A 20,982-nucleotide genomic window follows, 5' to 3' on the forward strand; every position below is an offset into this window, starting at 1 on the left:
AAAAGGATGAAGATGCAGAGGACAAGGAGGACGAGGAGGAGGAGGACGAGGAGGAGAAGGAAGATGAACAGAAGGGGGAGGAGGACAAGGAGGAGAATAAAGAGGAGGAGGACAAGGATGAGGAGGACCAGGAGGAGAAGGATGAGGAGGATGAGGATGAGCAGGATGGGGAGGACGAAGAGGAGGAAGAGGAGGACGATGAGGAGGAGGAGAAGGAGGAGAATGAGGATGAGGAGGACAATGAGGAGGATGAGGAGGATAATGATTCAGAGGATAAGGAGGAGGAGGATGAGGAGGAGGACAAGGATGAGGAAAAGGACGAGGATGAGGAGGACAAGGAGGACGAGAAGGACAAGGAGGACAAGGAGGAGGAGGACGAGGAAGACGAGGAGGAGGAGGAATAGGAGGATAAAGAGGATGAGAATGAGGATGTGGAGGAGGACAACGAGGAGGAGGACAAGGAAGATGAGGAGGAGGAGGAGGAATAGGAGGATAAAGAGGATGAGAATGAGGATGTGGAGGAGAAAAACGAGGAGGAGGACGAGGAAGATGAGGAGGAGGTGGAGGAGGAGCACGAGGACGAGGATGAGAAGGAGGACGAGGAAGACGACGACGATGACGGCGATGACGACGACGACGAAGAGGAGGTGGAAGATGAGGAGGAGGAATAGGAGGAGGAAGAGAGAGAACGAGGTCAAGGAGGATGATGATGATGAGGAGGAGGAGAACGAGGAGGAAGAGGAGAATGAGGATGAGGAAGAGGAGAGGAGGAGGACAATGACAAGGAGGATGAGGAGGGGGAGGAGAATGAGGAGGAGCAGGAGGAGGAAGAGGAGGAGGAGGAGGAGGAGGAAGAACAAGGGCTAGGGCAAGCACAAGGAAGATGAGGAGGAGGAGGAGGACAAGGAAGAGGAGGAGGTAGAGAAGCATGAAGAGGAGGAATAGGAGAAGGAAGAGAGAGGACAAGGACAGGGAGGATGATGAGGTTGAGGAGGAGGAGGACAACAAGGAGGAGGAGGAGAAGAAGGATGAAGACGAGGAAGAGAAGGATGAGGATGAGGAAAAGTATGAAGATGCAGAGGACAAGGAGGACGAGGGGGAGGAGGAGGAGGAGGAGGAGAAGGAAAATGAACAGGAGGAGGAGAAGGACAAGGAGGAGAATAAAGAGGAGGAGGACAAGGATGAGGAGGACCAGGAGGAGAAGGACGAGGAGGATGAGGATGAGCAGGAAGGGAAGGACGAGGAGGAGGAAGAGGAGGAGGAGGAAGAGGTGGAGGAGGAGGAGGAGGACGAGGAGGAGGACGAGGAGGACGAGAAGGAGGAGGAGGAGGACGAGGAGGAGGACGAGGAGGACGAGGACGACAAGGACGAGAAGGAGGACGAGGAGGAGGAGGACGAGGAGGAGGATGAGGACGAGGACGAGGAGGAGGACGAGAATGACGACAAGGAGGAGGACGACGAGGAGGACGACGAGGAGGACAAGGAGGACGTTGATGACGACGACGACGATGACAACGACGACAAAGAGGAGGTGGAAATGAGGAGGAGGAATAGGAGGAGGAAGAGAGAGAACGAGGACAAGGAGGATGATTATGAGAAGGAGGAGAACGAGGAGGAAGAGGAGAATGAGGATGAGGAGGAGGAGGAGGAGGAGGAGGATGACAATGACAAAGGATGAGGATGGGGAGGAGAAAGAAGAGGAGCAGGAGGAGGAAGAGGAGGAGGAGGAACATGACAAGGACTAGGGCAAGCACAAGGAAGATGAGGAGGAGGAGGACAAGGACGAGGAGGAGGCAGAGAAGCATGAAGAGGAGGAATAGGAGGAGGAAGAGAGAGGACAAGGACAAGGAGGATGATGAGGATGAGGAGGAGGAGGACAACGAGGAGGAGGAGGAGGAGAAGAAGGATGAGGACGAGGACGAGGAGGAGAAGGATGAGGATGAGGAAGAGGATGAAGCTGCAGAGGACAAGGAGGACGAGGAGGAGGACTAGGAGGAGGAGGAGAAGGAAGATGAACAGGAGGAGGATGAGGATGAGGAGGAGGACAAGGATGAGGAGGACCAGGATGAGAAGGACGAGGAGGATGAGGATGAGCAGGATGGGGAGGACGAGGAGGAGGGGGAGGAGGAAGATGAGGAGGAGGAGAAGGAGGGGAATGACGATGAGGAGGACAATGAGGAGGATGAGGAGTATAATGGTGCAGAGGATAAGTAGGAGGAGGATGAGGCGGAGGACAAGGATGAGGAAAAGGATGAGGATGACTAGGACAAGGAGGACGAGGAGGATAAAGAGGACGAGGAGGAGGACGAGGAAGATGAGGAGGAGGAGGAGGAATAGGAGGATAAAGAGGATGAGAATGAGGATGTGGAGGAGGACAATGAGGAGGAGGAGGAGGAGGAGGAGGAGGAGGAGGAGTAGGAGGAGGACAAGGACGAGGAGGACGAGGAGGATGAGGAGGACGAGGAGGAGGAGGAGGAAGAGGAGGAGGAGGAGGACAAGGACGAGGAGGAGGACGAGGACGAGGAGGACGAGGACGAGGACGAGGAGGACGAGGAGGAGGAGGACGAGGAGGAAGACGAGGACGAGGACGTCCTCCTTGTCCTCTGCATCTTCATCCTTTTCCTCATCCTCATCCTTCTCCTCCTCTTCCTCGTCTTCCTCCTCATCCTCCTTCTTCTTATCCTCCACATCCTTATCCTCCTCATCCTCCTCATTGTCCTCCTCATCCTCATTCTCCTCCTTCTCCTCCTCCTCATCTTCCTCCTCTTCCTCCTCCTCCTCCTCCCCATCCTGCTCATCCTCATCCTCCTCGTCCTTCTTCTCCTGGTCCTCCTCGTCCTCATCCTCCTCCTCTTTATTCTCCCCCGTGTCCTCCTCCTCCTCCTGTTCATCTTCCTTCTCCTCCTCCTCCTCCTCCTCCTCCTCCTTCTCGTCCTCCTTGTCCTCTGCAACTTCATCCTTTTCCTCATCCTCATCCTTCTCATCCTCATCCTCGTCCTCGTCCTTCTTCTCCTGTTCCTCCTCCTCGTTGTCCTCCTCCTCCTCCTCATCCTCATCATCCTCCTTGTCCTTGTCCTCTCTTTTCCTCCTCCTATTCCTCCTCTTCATGGTTCTCTGCTTCCTCCTCTTCCTTGTCCTCCTCCTCCTCCTCATCTTCCTTGTGCTTGCCCTAGTCCTTGTCATCTTCCTCCTCTTCCTCTTCCTCCTCCTGCTCCTCCTCTTTCTCCTCCCCATCCTCATCCTCCTTGTCATTGTCCTCCTCCTCCTCCTCCTCATCCTCCTTGTCCTTGTTCTCTCTCTTCCTCCTCCTATTCCTCCTCCGCATCTTCCACCTCCTCCTCGTCATCATCGTCGTGGTCGTCGTCCTCCTCCTCGTCCTCCTCCTCATCCTCCTTGTTCTTGTCCTCCTCCTCGTCCTCGTCCTTGTCCTCCTCCTCGTCCTCATCCTCCTCCTCCTCATCCTCCTCCTCCTCCTCCTCGTCCTCATCCTCCTCCTCCTCCTCTTCCTCCTCCTTCTCATCCTCCTCCTCCTCTTCCTCCTCCTCCTCGTCCTCCTCCTCCTCGTCTTCCTCCTCGTCCTCCTCCTCCTCCTTGTCCTCCTCCTCTTCCTCCTCACTCTCCTCCTCCTCCCTCCCCTCCTCCTCCTCTTCCTCCTCCTCCTTCTCCTCCTCCTCTGTGTGTGGTTCTCAAGATTCAATGACTCTAGGATTCCAGGAACCTGGAACTCTGAGATTCCATGGCTCTGTGACCCCATGGATGGATTCAGGACTGTCTCCAAGGCCACAAGGGAACGTTGGTGCCAGCAGGAGGGGCTGCAGTGCAGGGGCACCAACAGCTGAGAGGCGACTGCAGCTGCTGCTGCTGCTGCTGCTGCCGCTGCTGCTTGTGGGGGTGCTGTTGGCAGGGGAAGGGCCCTGGTGGGGCTGAGCGTTGCCATCTCAGCCTGTGAGCTCCTGGGAGCTCAGGACAGAGCCAGGACTGACCCAGGTTGGCACTGCACTTGAGGACAGACACAGAGAATGCAAAGTGCCCACAGAGTGGTTCCAAGCAGGTCTGTGGGAAGGAGGAGGGAGGGAGGATGGATCTCCTGCCCAAGGCTGCCAAGGGAAGGCTTTGGGAGGGAAAGCAAGCCTTGACCTGACACTAAGTCCTTCAAGGGCTCAGTTGCCCACGCTGAGCAGGATTTCATCACGCAGAACTGACAGGGCCAGATCCAGGGATGGGGAGGACATCGAGGCAGGCTTCAGGTGAGCAAATTCTGCAGTGCTGACAAAGAGAGAGACTACAGCCAGGTGAGGGAGGCAGGTGGAAAAGGCTTTGTGCCGTCCCTGCTCAGAAGGGATCCTCAGCACAGCCCTGACAATCTGCACATAGGAGAAAACAATGAACACAAAACAACAAAATGATAAACTGCTAGTAACCACAAGAAGCCCAAGTTCCTTGAGGTGGGAATTGGAGCAGGAGAGCTTGAGGATCTGTGGGATATCACAGAAGAACTGGCCCAGGGCATTGCCATGGCACAGGGGCAGGGAAAATGTATTGGCTGTGTGCCGCAGAGCATTGAGAAAGGCACTGGCCCAGGCAGCTGCTGCCATGTGGGCACAAGCTCTGCTGCCCAGGAGGGTCCCGTAGTGCAGGGGTTTGCAGATGGACACGCAGCGGTCGTAGCACATGATGGTCAGCAGGAAATATTCTGTTGCAGCACAGAAAAGAAAAAAAAAACTTGTGCAGCACATCCTGTGTAGGAGATGTTCCTGGTGTCCCAGAGGGAATTGTGCATGGCTTTGGGGACAGTAGTGCAGATGGAGCCCAGGTCGCTGAGGGCCAGGTTGAGCAGGAAGAAGAACATGGGCGTGTGCAGGTGGTGGCCGCAGGCTACGGCGCTGATGATGAGGCCGTTGCCCAGGAGGGCAGCCAGGGAGATGCCCAGGAAGAGGCAGAAGTGCAGGAGCTGCAGCTGCCGCGTGTCTGCCAGTGCCAGCAGGAGGAAGTGGCTGATGGAGCTGCTGTTGGACATTTGCTGTGGCTGCACATGGGCACCTGTTCATGGAAAAAGGACAGGGACAAGTCAGGAGAGGCTGCTTGGAGCCAAACCTGGGCCATTCCCTGCAGCCTGTCCTGCTGGGACTTACCCACCCTTGTTCCTGCTCTGGGAAAACCTTCACCCAGGTCCCTGCCTGATCTCCAGTTGTGCTGGCCGAGTGTGCCAGGAGCAGCCAGGGCAGTGCATGAGGGCTCTTGAGGAGCCATCCCTGCCCTGCTGCCCTGGGTTTGTGGCCATCTGGCAGAGGGACAAGGCTGGATATTCAGGATTTGTCAGGGGAATCATTCCTACTGCAGAAAACCTTGGTACCATCTGCACTCCCAGGTCTATGGAATGGCAGGAGTTGGTTTAAGGAATTGTTTTCCTACCCACACATCATTGCTGGCCTTCTGAGGTCAGAACTCCCCAGCATTCCTGCTGCACTCAGGATTTGCCACTGAGAGTTGAGAGAGGCAAAGGATTCCCTGTGGCTGAGGGCAGCTGAGGGGCTGGATGTGCTTGTTCCCCCAGCACTGCTCTGCTCAGCCCCTCTGCTTCCCTGAGCATCTCCCTGGGCCTGGAAATCCCCTCCTGAGAGGTGCCTTGTCCCTGCCAGCGCTCACAGAGCCCATCCCACCCTGTGTGCCCTCGGCCCAGCCCTACAGAAACCTGCCTGTGTGCAGGGCCCTGGCTGGGGCAGGCTCTGTGTGCAGCTGGGCAAGGGCAGCTCAGGAGAGCCCTGCTGGGCCCTGCAGAGGTGATGCTGCTGCTGCCCAGGGCTGAGGAGTGGCTGAAGGCCCTTTGGGAGGCTCCCAGCAGAGACACTGACCACCCAAAGTCACAGTTCTGGAGCCTCTGTAAATGTTCAAACATTCCTTTGATGATCCTGTGTGTCCCTTTCAACCCAGAATGTTCTGTCATTTTGGGATTACAATTCCTGTTCTGCTTCTCTCATCCCCCTGGTGTCTATAATTAAAAGAGAAAAAAAAAAGCCCTTGCAATAGAACAGTGAAGTTAAAACCAGAACTTCATTGGAAGCTTCCAGGTGTCCCTGTGGGAATGGGGCACACACAGTCCCTGATTTCAATAATTTGTTAATGTTGATTATTTAGGATATTTAACAGGAACATCCAATGGGAGATTCAGTACCCAGTTACACACCCCTGGCTCAACCCACTGGAATAAGACCAGGGCCTTCTTTGTCCCAGTTTTTCTTATCACTGCTCACATTCAAAACCCAAAATACTCTTCTTGTGGGTTCTTTCTCTGATAAAAAGATTATATAGCACTTTAAAAATGTATTTGGACGGGTTATAGTTCTAAAATCTAAGAGAAGGTAAGGAAACATACTAGAGTTAATTAAGGATCATAAATACATTAAATATATAATAGTATAAGAGTTTGATAGAGTTAGTTAAGGATTATAATTTTGAAACTACGTAACAGTAATTTACAGAATTATGAATATATGAAAAATATATAAAAACCAAAAATATTTTTATCATCATCACAACTTCATCATCTTTCTCCAAGAAGAAAATTGAAAACACTCTCAGGAAAGCTCCTGATCTTTACAGCAATCCCAGGCTTACCTTCTTTGGGAAGTGCCCTCCGGAGCTGTGCCCAGGCTGGTCTGGAGCTGGAGCAGCCCTGCCCCAGCCAGCCCCTCTCAGCAGCAGCACCTGCCCTGCTCAGGGTGGCTCCTTCCCCCCACAGCTCCTGGCCAGCGCTGGGAGCAGCTCCAGGGCCGGCTGAGAGCTGTCCCTGGCAGGCAGCAGAGTCCCTGGCCCAGCACAGCGCCCTGGGCTGCAGGACCCTGCTCTGCAGGACAGCCCTGGGCACCCCTGGCTGCTCTGCACAGGAGATGAGCAGAGAATGCACTCACAGGGGCTGTGGGCATTGGCATGTTCCAGCTTTAGCAGATCTCTCCAGGAGCTGCAGCTGCATTGTCCTGCAGCCAGAGGTTCCTCTGCCAAGGGCTGGCAGTGATTCTGCCCCAGGCACTTCTCAGCCCCTTCCCAGCCCTGACTGATTGAAGCTCTCTGTGCCTCTGTGCTGTGCCCGGGCTGGCTGCAGGCAGTGCCCCAGCCCTGCTGGGCTGGCAGAAGAGCTGCTCAGCAAGAGAAATGTGCTTTTGAAGCTCTGTTTGGTTACCAGGATCTCCCTCTGTGCCAGGAGCCTGGCCCAGCTCGGCAGCACAGACACAGCACAAGGACTTTAATGACCCTCTGGGGCTTTGTGCTCAGGCCCTGAACATCAGGCCCTGAGAGGGAACTGCAGAAACCTCTCCTGAACTCCAAGTCAGAATCCAACTCCAAAGTTTCTTGGACTTTTAATGGGTCCCACTGAGAGACACGACTGAGAAAGTGTCCCCAGGCCCCAGGCAGAGCAGAGAACTGGAGGCACTGATGCCAGGGGGGGACAAAGAGAAGCCAAGTCTTGGTGCCCTGGGGCACAGCAGGGTCTGTGCCACCAAGGGCTGTGAGGAGACACCTTGTCCTGAGGCCCTGGGGCCTCCTGGCACAGCCCCAGCCAGGCTGGGCACTGTCAGCCCCTGGTCCTGCCCTCAGCATCCTCCCCTAGCCCACATCCCAGTGGCCTCAGGGATCTGCTGGAAGGAGTCCCTGGGGAGCCTTGGTCAGGAATGGCCCTGGGGGCTCCTTCATGCTCCCAGGGACTGCAGTTTTTTCAAAGGACTTTGGCTTTTCCTTTTGCCTTGGAGTCTCTGTTAGGTTTCTGCAATCATGGCCTCCAATGATCTGCTGTAATTAGTCCCTGGAGAGGCTTTGTCAGGAACAACGCTCATTAATGCTTCAAGGTACTTCAGTTTTATTAAGGTACTTGGTGTTTCCCTTTTGATACAGACTCTGTGGGAGGTTTGTGCAATCATGGCCCCAATAATCTGCTTTAAGGAGTCCCTTGAGAGCTTGGCACTGACACTCATAGGAGCTCTTTAATGCTTTGAGATACTTAACTTTTGTAAGCTACTTTGGAATTTTCATTTCCAGACTGAGAAGTTTTTGTGCCATCCTGGCCTCCAGTTCTCTCCTCCAAGGAGTCCATGAGGAGCCTGTGTTGGGGATGGACCTAAGTAAGTCCCATTAGTACCTCGTGACACTTTGGGATTTTCCTCTTGATTTTAACTTCTGGAAGGTTTTTTGCAATCTCCTCTCAGGCCCTGAGGTTCCAAGGCTCAGCTCCAAGTGCACCACGGGGCTCATTAGTATCAAGCAAGTCCTGACAAACCATGCTTCTGCCTTGATTTGCCACTGTTGTAATGCAGTTCATCATGAACATTCCTTTACTAGTTTTGCTTCACCAAGTTGAGATTTCTTGGCTAATGCATCGACTAGTGTAGTGGGTTCAGTGTTGGCTAATTATCAGTGCACACACTAGAATATACTTACTCAATTCCTGCTGTGAGGTAGGATTAGGAGAAAGGAAAAGGTCAAACTTTTAGAGTAAAAAGAAAAGTTTACTAACAGTAAATAAAAGAAGGAGCATTAAGGACCAGAACAAAATTTCAGAACACTTCCTCTCTCCTGACAACCTGAAAATGTAAAGAGAAAAAACAAATATTTTCAGTCAGTTTACCATCTCTAGAATTGTCTTTCTTCTGTTCACTTAGGGAGAGAAGTTCCTCTTGTTTATGTTATGGAGGCATCTCCACAAGAAAACAGTTATCGCATGGCTTTTAGCTTCCACAAATAGCAGCTGCTCAGAAAAATCTGCAATTGTGAAGTCCCTCCAATTTTCTCACAGGCTTTCTCACAGCTGTGTTTATGGGCCATGTCAGTTTATTGGGTATTAGTTTAAAGAAGAGCTGTTAAAAGCAAAAGTTCTCTCCTTCTATTTCTCAAATCATCTTCATCTCTGGGAACAGAGGTCTTCTTCTCTCCCTGGGGCACAGTGTCTCATCACTGTGCTCTCTTTCTTGGTTCAAACTTCTCATAGGATCATAGCTACTGCAACATTTGCTTACTTTAGCATGGAGGCCTTTGCTGAGCAAGTCATCTCCCCATAGTTTTCAATGCCTTATAGCCAAAAAGAGAGTCTGATGTATCAATGACATCCTTCTCCACAGCTTTAGCAGAGGATTTCAGCACCAAGATCAAGGCATCTCCTCATCCCTCCCATGTGGGTCTCAACTTCCTCTTCCCTGCCCTCGGTGTGTCCATGTTGCTCCTCTGTGTGCCGGCCCTGTGTCCTTTTCTCTCACGGGAGGGAGGATGGCAGCACTGGCAGAGTCAATATCTCCCGGGGCTGCAGATGGTTCCGTGAGCCCGGCTGAGCTTGGTGGCCAATTCTAATTTTGGCCATGGTCCCTGGACATGAAGACCAGTTCTTTTCCACATGAATGAAGAAACAGAGTGCCACTGTTTTAGGGGTGGATGAGAGTTGACCACCAGAGGCAAAGGCCATCCAGAGCTGCCTGATTGTGTTCTAAGAGATACCGTTACAAATAGGAAATTTTTTAGAGAGGGTACCAATTTTGGCAATGGACATCTGAAATAGCAGACAGTTATTTCCATACAGAGAAGAGCACTGAGCCCCAGTGCTCCAGGAGCTGATGAGGGGCAGGCCTTGACATTCCAAGATCAGCTAGACCTGTCAGGTGGCCCCTGGGAGGCCAAGCCAGCCAGACCTGGTCCATGTTCTCCTATCCCATGGGGCCCCACAGTGTCCCAATGGTCCCTTGCTTCCAGGAGGCTCTGAGGTGTCACAATGCCCCCTTGGTGACACCAGGCCCTGAAGGGTCGGAAAGGTCCCCATGGTTCCACCAGGCCCCACAGAGTCATAATGGTCTCTGGGTCCATGAAGCCCCATGGTGTCACCATGGCCCCTTGGTTCCATGGGCTCCAGTGGTGCCACAAGGATCCCCTTGGTTCCATGAGGTGCCCACAGTGTCACAGTGATCTCCATGGGAAGGAAAGAACCGAGCCCCAGTGTGGCAGGGGCAGCCACCAGAGGCCAAGGGCAGCCAGACTTGATGGTACTGGCAGATTTTGTCTGGGAGCAACCCTTGAATATAGGGATATTTAGAGGTGGCATCCTAGTTTCAGACATGGACACCCGGAGGAGAAGGTCTGTTCTTTGCATGGTAAGAAAAGCACGGAACACCAGTGTTTGTGGGGCAGATGAAAGGTAGCCACTAGAGGCCTAAGGCAGCCAGACCTCTCTGTCCTGGTAGCTTTTTTCTGAAAGCAACTCTTGGATAGAAGGAATTTTGGAGGTTGAATTCCATTTTTGGTCATTTCTTCATACATAAGGACAGTTCTTTTCCATAGGAAGGAAAGCAGCAAGCCCCAGTGTTTCGAGGCAGGTGAGAGGCAGCCCCCAAGGGTTCAAAAGCAGACAGAATTGTCTTTCCTGGCATTTCACTTGGGAGAAATCCTTGGCGGTATGTAGTTTTGGAGGTGGAATCCCAGTTTTGGCCATGCGCGCCTGGTCAAGATGGATGGGTTTTTTCCTATGGGTAAGAGAAGCGTGAAGTCCAAGTGTTCTGGAAGAAGATGAGAGGTTGCCTTAGGCCAAGCCAGCGAGATCTGGCTCTCCTGGCCCCTTTTGTTTAGAGGCTATCCTTGGACATAAGGCATTTTGGAGGTGGAATCTCAATTTTGGCCATTTTATTAGGAAGGAAAGCACAGAGCCCCTGTGTTTCTGAAGCAAATAGGTGCCAGCCCTCAGGAAGACAAGGCCAGCCAAACTTGTCAGTCCTGGCACCTTTTTTCTGGGAGCTATCCTTAGATATAGGGAATTCTGGTGTCAGATGCCCAATTTTGGCCATGTGCGCCTAGTTGAGGTGAATGTTTTTTTCCCATAAGAAAGAAAACTACATGGTCCCAGTGTTTCATAGGCAGATGAGAATTGGCCCCTGGGTGGTCCAGGCAGCCAGACCTGTTCCATGTTCCATTGGTTCTGTGGGACCCCACAGTGTCACAATGGTCTCCTTGGTTCCATGAGGCCCTGGAGTGTCACAATGTTCCCCTTGCTTCTGCAGTGTCACAATGGCCCCATGCTTCCATGAGCCCTTGCAATATCACAATGGCTTCATGGTTCCACAAAGCCCTGATGTGTCACAATGGCCCCTCGGCTCCGTGTGCCCTCACTGTGACACTGCGACTGCACAAGGTCACCATGGACCCTTGGTACCTTGGGGTCTCTGAGTTCCACAATGGTCTCCTTGATTCCATGATGGAGCATGGTGTCACCATGGCTCCTTGGTTCCATGAATTTCTGCAGTGTCACCGTGGTGTCCTTGGACCTGGACTGTCACAACTGACCCTTGGTTCCATGAGGTTCCCCAGTGTCCCCGTGGTCGCTGTCAGAGGCTGGATGAGATCCATGTCCCGAGACACCTTGGGATGCTCGGAATGCCCGTGTGGGGCCGGGGGCGGGTCAGGCCTTGGTTTGTGGTGGGACAGAGCCCCGCCCCCAGCCTGGCCTGGCAGAGCTGTCAATCACACAGCAGGGGCAGTGCTGATTGGCTGAGCTGTCAACCAATCACACACCAGCAGCTGGTGCCTACCCTGACTCTGATTGGTCAATCACCTGGCAGTCCCACCCCAGGGGCGGGCCCATGGAGGCCCAGGGGGTTAAAAGCCGGAGCACGAGGCCAGCCCGTGGTCTGGATCCTGCCTTCTCCTGGGGTTCCTCTGTTGGCAACACTGGAACCTGAGAAGTTTGTGCCTCTGTGCGTCTTTCTATAGATCTTCTGTCTTTCTGATGTTCTCTATTTCTCCTCTTTCTAATCCTAATTACTTGGAACTATTTTGGGTAATTTAGCGTATTAAGGATTAAAGGTTTTTAGGTTAAATCGACTAAGTTAATGAAGTTAATGCTATGATAAGAGATTTATGTTGAAGTGGATGTTGTATTAAACCCTTTGCCGAAGTCCCTTGATTGTCTATATTTTGCCAGAAAAATTTTGTGTTATTTTGGCCTCTTAGCTCTGTTGGTTGGAGCATGGTGCTGGTATCACTGGGGCTGTGGGTTCAATCCCTGTGTGGGCAATTCGCTTAAGACCTGGACTTGATGATCCTCGTGGGTCCCTTCCTACCAAGAATATTCTTTGCATCTCGCTATTGTGAGAATATCTGGTTGGTGTTTCTCCTGTGCACCAAACTCAAGTAAAAGAACCTTTGGTGACCCCCAGCATTTCAGTGTTCTGGGGTGTTCCAGCCCTGCAGACTCACAATGGCCTCTTGTTTCCATGAGGCCCCACAATGTCACAATGGCCCCTTTGATCCATGGGCCCCAACACTGCCACAATGATCCCCTTGGTTCCACAACTTCCCACAGTGTCACATCGGACCCTTGGTTCCATGAGGATCTGCAGGGTCACACAGGTTTGTGACATTTGTCCCTGCTGCCCCTCACATCCCCCTGCCCCACAAACAGCCCCGAGCCACCTGTAAGGGACAGGCCCTGCTGTGCCAGGCTGGGCTCAGGGCTTGGCCTTTCTGCTTCCCCCAGCCAGCCCAGGCCTTGCTCAGCATTGCAGTTCCCTGCTCTGAGCCTTGGGCTCCCTGCAATCCTGGCCTCAAGGATCTGCTCTCTCCAGTCCCTGGGGAGCCTTTGGCAGTCCCTGCCCTCAGTGGGGCCGAGTGATGCTCCAAGGGACTTGGAGTTTTGCTTCTGACTCCTTGAGCAGCTTCTTCAGCCTTCTCTCAGTGCCTCATGATCCTGGACAGGGGCCCAAATCAACTGTGGGGATCATAAAAATACAGAAAGCCCTTGGAGGCTCTTTTTCTTCCTTCAATCGTCTTCAGTGCTCCAGGCCTTGTGCAGCTGATTGGAGTCAGTCTGCAGTTCTGTTAAGGAGGAAGATTTCAAAGTACACATCATGATTTTTTTTTTCTTCAATCAAGTGAGTATTTTTTTATTTCCCAGTTTGGAGAAGAGCTGATAGAAGCATTTCCCAGGTGATCCTGACACTGAACTTCTCCAGAGGAGGTCTGGGCATGTACCAGAATGAGCCCCCTGAGGGCTGACTCTGTTTGGACAAGCTGCTCCTCACCCCCAGCCTCACCATGTCTGACATTGCCCACCTGGCACTGACATCCCTGTGCCCTGCAGCGGAACCTTATCCCTGAGCTCTGCAGCTCCATGTCCCAGCCCATTGCACCGTGTCCCACCTGCTCTCCTCAGGGCTCTGCCTGCACACAGACCCAAGAGAAGTTTTCCTGTTGGGAAGGAAAGAATGGAAAAGCCTGAGCAGGTTTCCTGAACAACAAACCCCACTCAGGAGCCACCTGCTCAGTACAGGCTGCCTGGAATGGTGTCACCTTTCTACAAGGGACAGTGTGACCAGAAATGATCTCTGAAAGCAGAATTCTCTGAGTCTCCCAGCTGAATTCTCTGTCCTGGCCCATTCCCTAGATCCATGTTGCAGATGGAAGCTGCTGGTGCCAGCCTCACCTTTAACCTCTCTTTGGAATGCAAACAGATGTTCCCAGCTGTGTTAAGCAGGATTTGCTCAATGTTTCTATAAATCTTTTGTGTTCCCCATGGAACGAAGGGGCCATTTTGGCACTGAGGGCATGACATGGAAGCAAGGAGTCAGTTGTGTCCCTGGGGTCCCATGGAACCAAGGGGCCACGGTGACACAGCATGGCCACGTGGATCCAGTGGTCCCTTGTGACGCTGTGGATCCAAGGAGACCATGGAGACACCCCCAGGACCTCATGGAACCAAAGAGTCCATAGTGGCCCAGCAGGGCTGCATGGAGCCAATGGTCCATGGTGACACTGCCCATCCAAGGAGGCCATTTGGATACTGTGGAAGCTCATGGAGCGAGGTAAGTAATTGTGACACTGAAGAACTTCATGACACCAAATATCCATGGGGACACAGCAGGGCATCATGGAACCCAGGAACTACTGTTGGCAGTGTGGAAACTCCTGGAACCAGGGGCTGTTGCGGCACTGCAGAACCAACACAGCTGCTGCACCTTGTCCCCTGCCCTGCACAGCTCCTTGGGAGGCATGGCAGGAGCAGCACCCTGGGAGCCTCAGGAATGCCCCTCTGGGATCCATGGCACACACTCCTTGGGCATGGAATTACAGTTCCCAGCCAGGAAAAGATGTTCCTGCCCTTGAAGGAAAAGCTCTTATGAAGGAGCCAAAAGCCAAGTAGAGCAGGATCCTACAGTGACATTTCACTGCCAGCCTTCCTAACTTCACCCATGGTTGTCATAGCTCATGGATTGGGAATGAAATCAGGACAGGGTCTTTGGTGGGAGCTGCCCTGGGTCAAAGGAGACACTGAGAGAGAAACAGAGCAGGCAAAGGAAGGCAGGAGAGAAAGGAGGTGTTTTAGTTTGGAAAGACAGGTGTCTTCTAAGGAAGGCAGGAGCCTCCCCTGAAATGGAAAAATGTAGAATCTTTCAGAATTGTTATAAATTTGAAATTAAGGGGGCCTGTCAGGTAAAAAAATATGGGAGCAGGAATAACAGTTTTTTATTAGGGAAGAAAATAGAACTATAAAATAAACAATGCAGTAAACTAAAACAACAATGACAGAGTGAGAATACAATGTAACTCCCTGTTGGACAGGGTGTTGGCTGGAGTCCAATGGGAACTGTGGGTGCAGTCCTCCAGGAGTGTTAGGTGTGGTTCTGTTGGAGAAGTGATCCTGTAGGAATGGGTGTCTTCTTCTAAAGAGGAAGAGGCAGCTGTTCCTCTGAGAAATCCAGCACAGAGAAAGCTGTGTTGGTGGGCCAGAATCTCAAGACTAGATGCAGGTAGGAATGCTTGGCTCCTCCCTCTGGGCGGAACATCTCACAATGGGGTGTTACAGTTCTTATCAGTCATGCAGTGACATTCAATAGCCCATTATCAGCAGATGTCTCCCCTGAGGGAGGATTAACTGTGGAAGAGATAAGGAAAAACTGCCCACTTAACACAGGACAACTGCCATACAGATGGCAAATAGAACACATCTTGCTTTTCAGTCAGGGACAGGAGGACACAAACACAATCAGCTGAGAAGGCAGCACTCTGAAAAGCAAACCAGAACTGACAGAAAATGAATGGGACAGAAATCAGTAATCCTGAAAGTTTTATTTATTATCAAAATAAATGACACCCACCCGTCCCCACACAATCCTGATCCCACACCCTCAAATTTGGATCTCACTTCTCCCAATCACCTTCCAACCCCATCTCATCCTGGAGGCTGAGGAATTGAGTAATTTTGGCATGGGAGTGAGGTGGGAACCAGCCATTTTGAGGTGGGATTGAGTCATTTTCGGGTGACAGACAAATCCACCTTGGCTTTTAGAGCGCAAAAATATGGAGAATACTCCCAGATAACCCCAAGAATCCACAAATCCTCCAGAATATGTTACCAAACTGTAAATTCCACCTCAAATACCTCTTAAATGGTGGGACTTTTGACATCTCTGGTCAATACTCTTTTTAGTAATTTTTCAGGTGTTTTTAAATGATAAAGACAAATCAGAAGAAAATTAGAGCCAAACCAAAACCCAAGACCCCTTGAGCATCCCCTGAGCACTGGACAAAACAAATTCAGCAGAAATCAAATTTAACCCTCTATAAAATGCCTTGAGGAAGTTTTGCTCTTCCCACAAGTCACTTCTGATGGAAACACAAACAAATCCCAAATATTAATAGACCAACAACAGAAGCAATTCTGTGGTAATTCCAAATTTCATCAGTTCCAGCACAGCTCCAGCTCAGATGCTGGCAGGTTCCAAAAAACAAAACATTGAAATTTGTCCCAATACAGATTATTAAAAGGAAGGGAACAGTCTGTGTGGCTGTCACAAAGGTGACAGGGATGAAGAAAATAATGATTCTCCCCCCAATCTTGTGAATTCAGGAGTTATTTCGGAATAACTTGAGCTGGGCTTCTTGTAGGACTTTAGTAGCCTTGTGTTTCTCACCTTGGGGTGAATGATCCTTGTCAGTCTCGCTGGTATCATTTGTTCCCTTTCCTCCAGTGATTTTAACAGACTTTTCAAAGCAGGAAAACAAAATATTTTCTTTACCCTGGCCACCCACAGCTTCCACTTTCCTCATAAGTTCTCCCAAAAGTTGCTCAGAGGAAGCTGCATCGAAGTTTCCAAGAGTTCCTTCGGAAAGAAGCAGAACCTCTGCAGAGGAGGGAACCAGGCTGTTGTCAAAGACACTTGGGGTCAGCCAACAGTGCCCTGAACTCACTGTGCAAAGTAATATTGCAGTTTGGATAATAAAATTGTTAGAGAGATGCCCCTGCCCCAAATAAGGTGCTAACAACACCAAATCCAAAGTGAATTTTACTGACCAGTAAATGTGAGGTAGAGAGAGATGGAAAGGAAGAGAAAAGGGGAGAAAGCAAGGGAGTGACAGGGACAGAGATCTCCCCTGGTGCAGGGCAAGTGTGACATTGTCCCCTGTGTGAGTGGCCTTCCCAGGGTGGGGGTTTTACACCTGAGCCAGTTTGGGTAAGGGGGGTGGTGTTCACCCCCCACCCCGAGCAGGGATTGCCTCACTGTTTCAGGTTTCAGTGTCAGATGTAACCAAAAGTGTTTTCAGTCCCCATCTCCATAAACTGTTATCAACAGGTGGGGCAGTGTTCTTTATCTCTTCCATGGCTCAGCCCTGATAACACCCTCCAGGGGCCATCTTCTGTTAATGGGCCATTGAGTGTCACTGCAGCACTGATAAAATTACATCATCCCATTGTGGGATGCTCCGCCCAGGGGGAGGAACCAAGCATTCCTGCCTGGATATAATCTCACCCTTGCAACACCACGATCACCTTGCCTACTGGATTCCCAGAGGACAAGAACTCCATAAGCACCACTGGACCTTCAGAGGAAGACCAGACCCTTCTACAGGATCGCCACTTTGACAGAATCACGTTCATCACTCCAGCTGGACTGCAGCCACCATTTCATCAGACAGCTACCACCACCCTGATTATCAGGGTGTCAGGTTATATCCTGACTCTGTGAGTTTAAACCAGTGTTTCTGCATCATTGCCTTGATCTTAATTATCTTATTCAATTGTCCTTCTGGCTTAGACTGTCCCCCTGGTTTGCCTTCCAACCAGTAACAAACTCACTGTGCTCATCCCTTGTTTACCTCCCAAAACAGGATTTCCCATACCCAAACATTCGCCAGATGGAGGAGAAGGTTGCAAGGAAAAGGAAGATGCCCTGGGACACCGAGGCAGGTGAGGAGGAAGTCAGTGCCCCTTTCCCCCTCTCTCCTGCTCCATCTCCCAGCCCAACCTGGCTCCCATCTGCAGGACAGCCCCACTGCCGTTGCCCTCCTGCTGGGGACGCACTGTGGGGGATCTCCTTGCCATTCCATCTGGCACGGAGGCAAATCCCACCTACTCCTTGTCCTTCCTCCCCCAGACAAGGAGAAGAAGATAAAGACCAGGGAGGATCAATCTCCGCAGCAGAACCTCTTGGAAGAGGCCATTTTGAGCAGCTCCATGGTGCAGGAATACAACAGTGAGGAAAAGCCCCAGAGATGCCACAGGAGGAGGGGCTGCAATGCCAGCCCAGGGTGTTCTGAGGAGGAAAGTCCCACTCTGTGCCGGGAAGGTGGGCAGAGATTCAGCCAGAGCTCGGAGCTGGTGGTGCCTGAGCAGCATCATGATGGGGAGAAGCCCTACAAGTGCTTGGAGTGTGGGAAGAGCTTCAGGAGGAGCAACAACCTGATCCACCACCGGATGATCCACACTGGGGAATGGGCCTACGAGTGTGGGGAGTGTGGGAAGGGCTTCAGGTGCAGCTCTGCCCTTGTCACCCACCAACGCATCCACACTGGGGAGAGGCCCTATGAGTGTCCCAAGTGTCAGAAAGGGTTTCACACCAGCTCCACTCTCCTCCTGCACCAGCGGCTTCACACGGATGAGAGGCCCTTCTGCTGCCCGGACTGTGGGAAGGGATTCAAGCGCAACTCCACCCTCGTCACCCACCGGTGCATCCACACCAGGGAGAGAGGCCCTATGAGTGCGGGGAATGTGGGATGAGCTACAGCACAAGATCCAACTTGATCCGCCACCAGATCATCCACACTGGGCAAAGGCCATACAAGTGTGAGCAATGTGGGAAGGGCTTCAGCCAGAGGTCCAACCTCATCATCCACCAAATGATCCACACTGGGGAGAGGCCCTATGAGTGTCCTGAGTGTCAGAAAAAGTTTAAGACCAGCTCTAATCTCCTCTGCCATCAGCGGATTCACATGGATGAGAGGCCCTTCCGCTGCCCCGACTGCGGGAAGGGCTTCAAGTACAACTCCTCCCTTGTCAAGCACCGGCGCATCCACACTGGGGAGAGGCTCTACGAGTGTCCCCGGTGTGGGAAGAGCTTCACCCAGAGCTCTCACTTGACCAAACACCAACGGAGGCACTAGTAAAGGAAGCCCGGTGAGTCCCCCAACTGCATGAAGAGCTTTGTACACTGCTCCAGCCTTATCCCCCATGGGAAGACCCATGCTGTGCACAGGCCTGGTGACCCACATTCGCTGTGATCCATGTTGGGAAGACACCTGACTGGTCATCTTTTTGGTTTGGCCTTAACGTTCTTCAGATATGTCTTTATCAATTAAAACACCTGAAATAGGACTGAAAATAAAGTAATTATTCAGATATTCCCAAAGTCCAACCCTTTAACAGGTATTTGAGATTAAATTTATAGTCTGGGGACATATTCTGAAGGATTTGTGGGTTCTTGGGGGATTTCAGGCTGTGTTCTCCACATCTTTGCACTCCTGAAGACAAGATGGATTGATCTGTCACCTCAAAATGACTCAGCCTCACTGAAAACACCTCAATCTTACCCCAAAAGAGCTCAATACCACATCAAAATGGCTTGTTTCCGCCTCAAAAAACTATAACCCATGACAAAATACCCAATACCACAACCTCCAGGGTGAGATGGGGTAGGAGGGAAACTGGAAGAAGTGGGATCCAAATGTAAAGGGCGTAGGATCATGATTGTGTGCAGCTGGGTGTATGGGATATATTTTGAAAGTAAATAAAACATTCAAAATTATTGCTCCTGTCCCATTAATTTTCAGTCAGTTCTGTTTTGCTTTTCAGAATGACACCTTCTCAGTTGATTGTATTTGTGTCCTCCTTTCTCTCCTGCCTTCCTTTGCCTGCTCTGTTTCTCTCTCAGTGTCCCCTTTGACCCAGGGCAGCTCCCACCAAAGACCCTGCCCTGATTTCATTCCCAATCCATGAACTCCAACCACCATGGGTGAAGTTAGGAAGGCTGGCAGTGAATGTCACTGTAGGATCTTGCTCCACTTGGCTTTTGACTCTTTCACAAGAGCTTTGCCTTCAAGAGCAGGAACATCTTTTCCTGGCTGGGAACTGTAATTCCATGCCCCTGGGAGTGTGTGCCATGGATCCCAGAGGGGCATTCCCAAGGTTCCCAGGGTGCTGCTCCTGCCGTGCCTCCCAAGGAGCTGTGCAGGGCAGGGGACAAGGTGCAGCAGCTGTGTTGGTTCTGCAGTGCCGCAACAGCCCCTGGTTCCAGGAGTTTCCACACTGCCAACAGTAGTTCCTGGGTTCCATGATGCCCTGCTGTGTCCCCATGGATATTTGGTGTCATGAAGTTCTTCAGTGTCACAATGACCACCTCGCTCCATGAGCTTCCACAGTATCCAAATGGCCTCCTTGGATGGGCAGTGTCACCATGGACCATTGGCTCCATGCAGCCCTGCTGGGCCACTATGACTCCTTGGTTCCATGAGGTCCTGGGGGTGTCTCCATGGTCTCCTTGGATCCACAGTGTCACAATGGACCACTGGATCCACGTGGCCATGCTGTGTCACCATGGCCCTTTGGTTCCATGGGACCCCAGGGTCACAACTGACTCCTTGCTTCCATGTCATGCCCTCAGTGCCAAAATGGCCCCTTCGTTCCATGGGGAACACAAAAGATTTATAGAAACATTGAGCAAATCCTGTTTAACGCACTTGGGAACATCTGTTTGCATTCCAAAGAGAGGTAAAAGGTGAGGATGGCACCAGCAGCTTCCATCTGCAACATGGATCTAGGGAATGGGCCAGGACAGAGAATTCAGCTGGGAGACTCAGAGAATTTTGCTTTCAGAGATCATTTCTGGTCACACTGTCCCTTGTAGAAAGGTGACACCACTCCAGGCAGCCTGTACTGAGCAGGTGGCTCCTGAGTGGGGTTTGTTGTTCAGGAAACCTGCTCAGGCTTTTCCATTCTTTCTTTCCCAACAGGAAAACTTCTCCTGGGCCTGTGTGCAGGCAGAGCCCTGAGGAGAGTAGGTGGGACACGGTGCAATGGGCTGGGACATGGAGCTGCAGAGGTCAGGGACAAGGTTCCGCTGCAGGGCACAGGGATGTCAGTGCCAGGTGGGCGATGTCAGACATGGTGAGGCTGGGGGTGAGGAGCAGCTTGTCCAAACAGGGTCAGCCCTCAGGGGGCTCATTCTTCTACATGCCCAGACCTCCTCTGGAGAAGTTCAGTGTCAGGATCACCTGGGGAATGCTTCTATCTGCTCTTCTCCAAACTGGGAAATAAAAAACCCCACTCATTTGATTGAAGAATAAAAGGTCATGAGGTGCACGTGGAAATCTTCCTCCTTAACAGAACTCCAGACTGACTCCAGTCAGCTGCACAAGCCCTGGAGGCTTGCAGACAATTGAATAAAGACAAAGCACCCGTGAGGGCTTTCTGTATTTTGATCATCCCCACTGTGGTTTTGGGACGGAGTCCAGGACCCTCAGGCACTGAGAGAAGGCTGAAGAAGCTGCTCAAGGAGTCAGGATCAAAACTCAAAGTGACCTGGAGCATCACACGGCCCCACTGAGGGCAGGGACTGCCAAAGGCTCCCAGGTTGTGGGAACTCAAAATGTCCGTCAGATATTTTTAGAGGTTCCAGGCCTTGGTCAGAAGCATTTTTGACCCTGGCAGACAGCTGGAAACAGCTGTGATTTTATGTTTGAACCATGGAA

The 20,982-nt window shown here is 51.7% G+C and overlaps 1 pseudogene; it reads left to right on the top strand.

Annotated features, from left to right (window-relative positions):
• Positions 1-615: 615 nt before the first annotated feature.
• Positions 616-18,893, top strand: LOC146764334 (uncharacterized; annotated as a pseudogene).
• The last annotated feature ends 2,089 nt before the right edge of the window (positions 18,894-20,982 follow it).

The sequence above is a fragment of the Lonchura striata genome, chromosome 35 (assembly GCF_050655825.1).
Source record: "Lonchura striata isolate lonStrDom1 chromosome 35, ASM5065582v1, whole genome shotgun sequence".
NCBI lineage: Eukaryota > Metazoa > Chordata > Aves > Passeriformes > Estrildidae > Lonchura > Lonchura striata.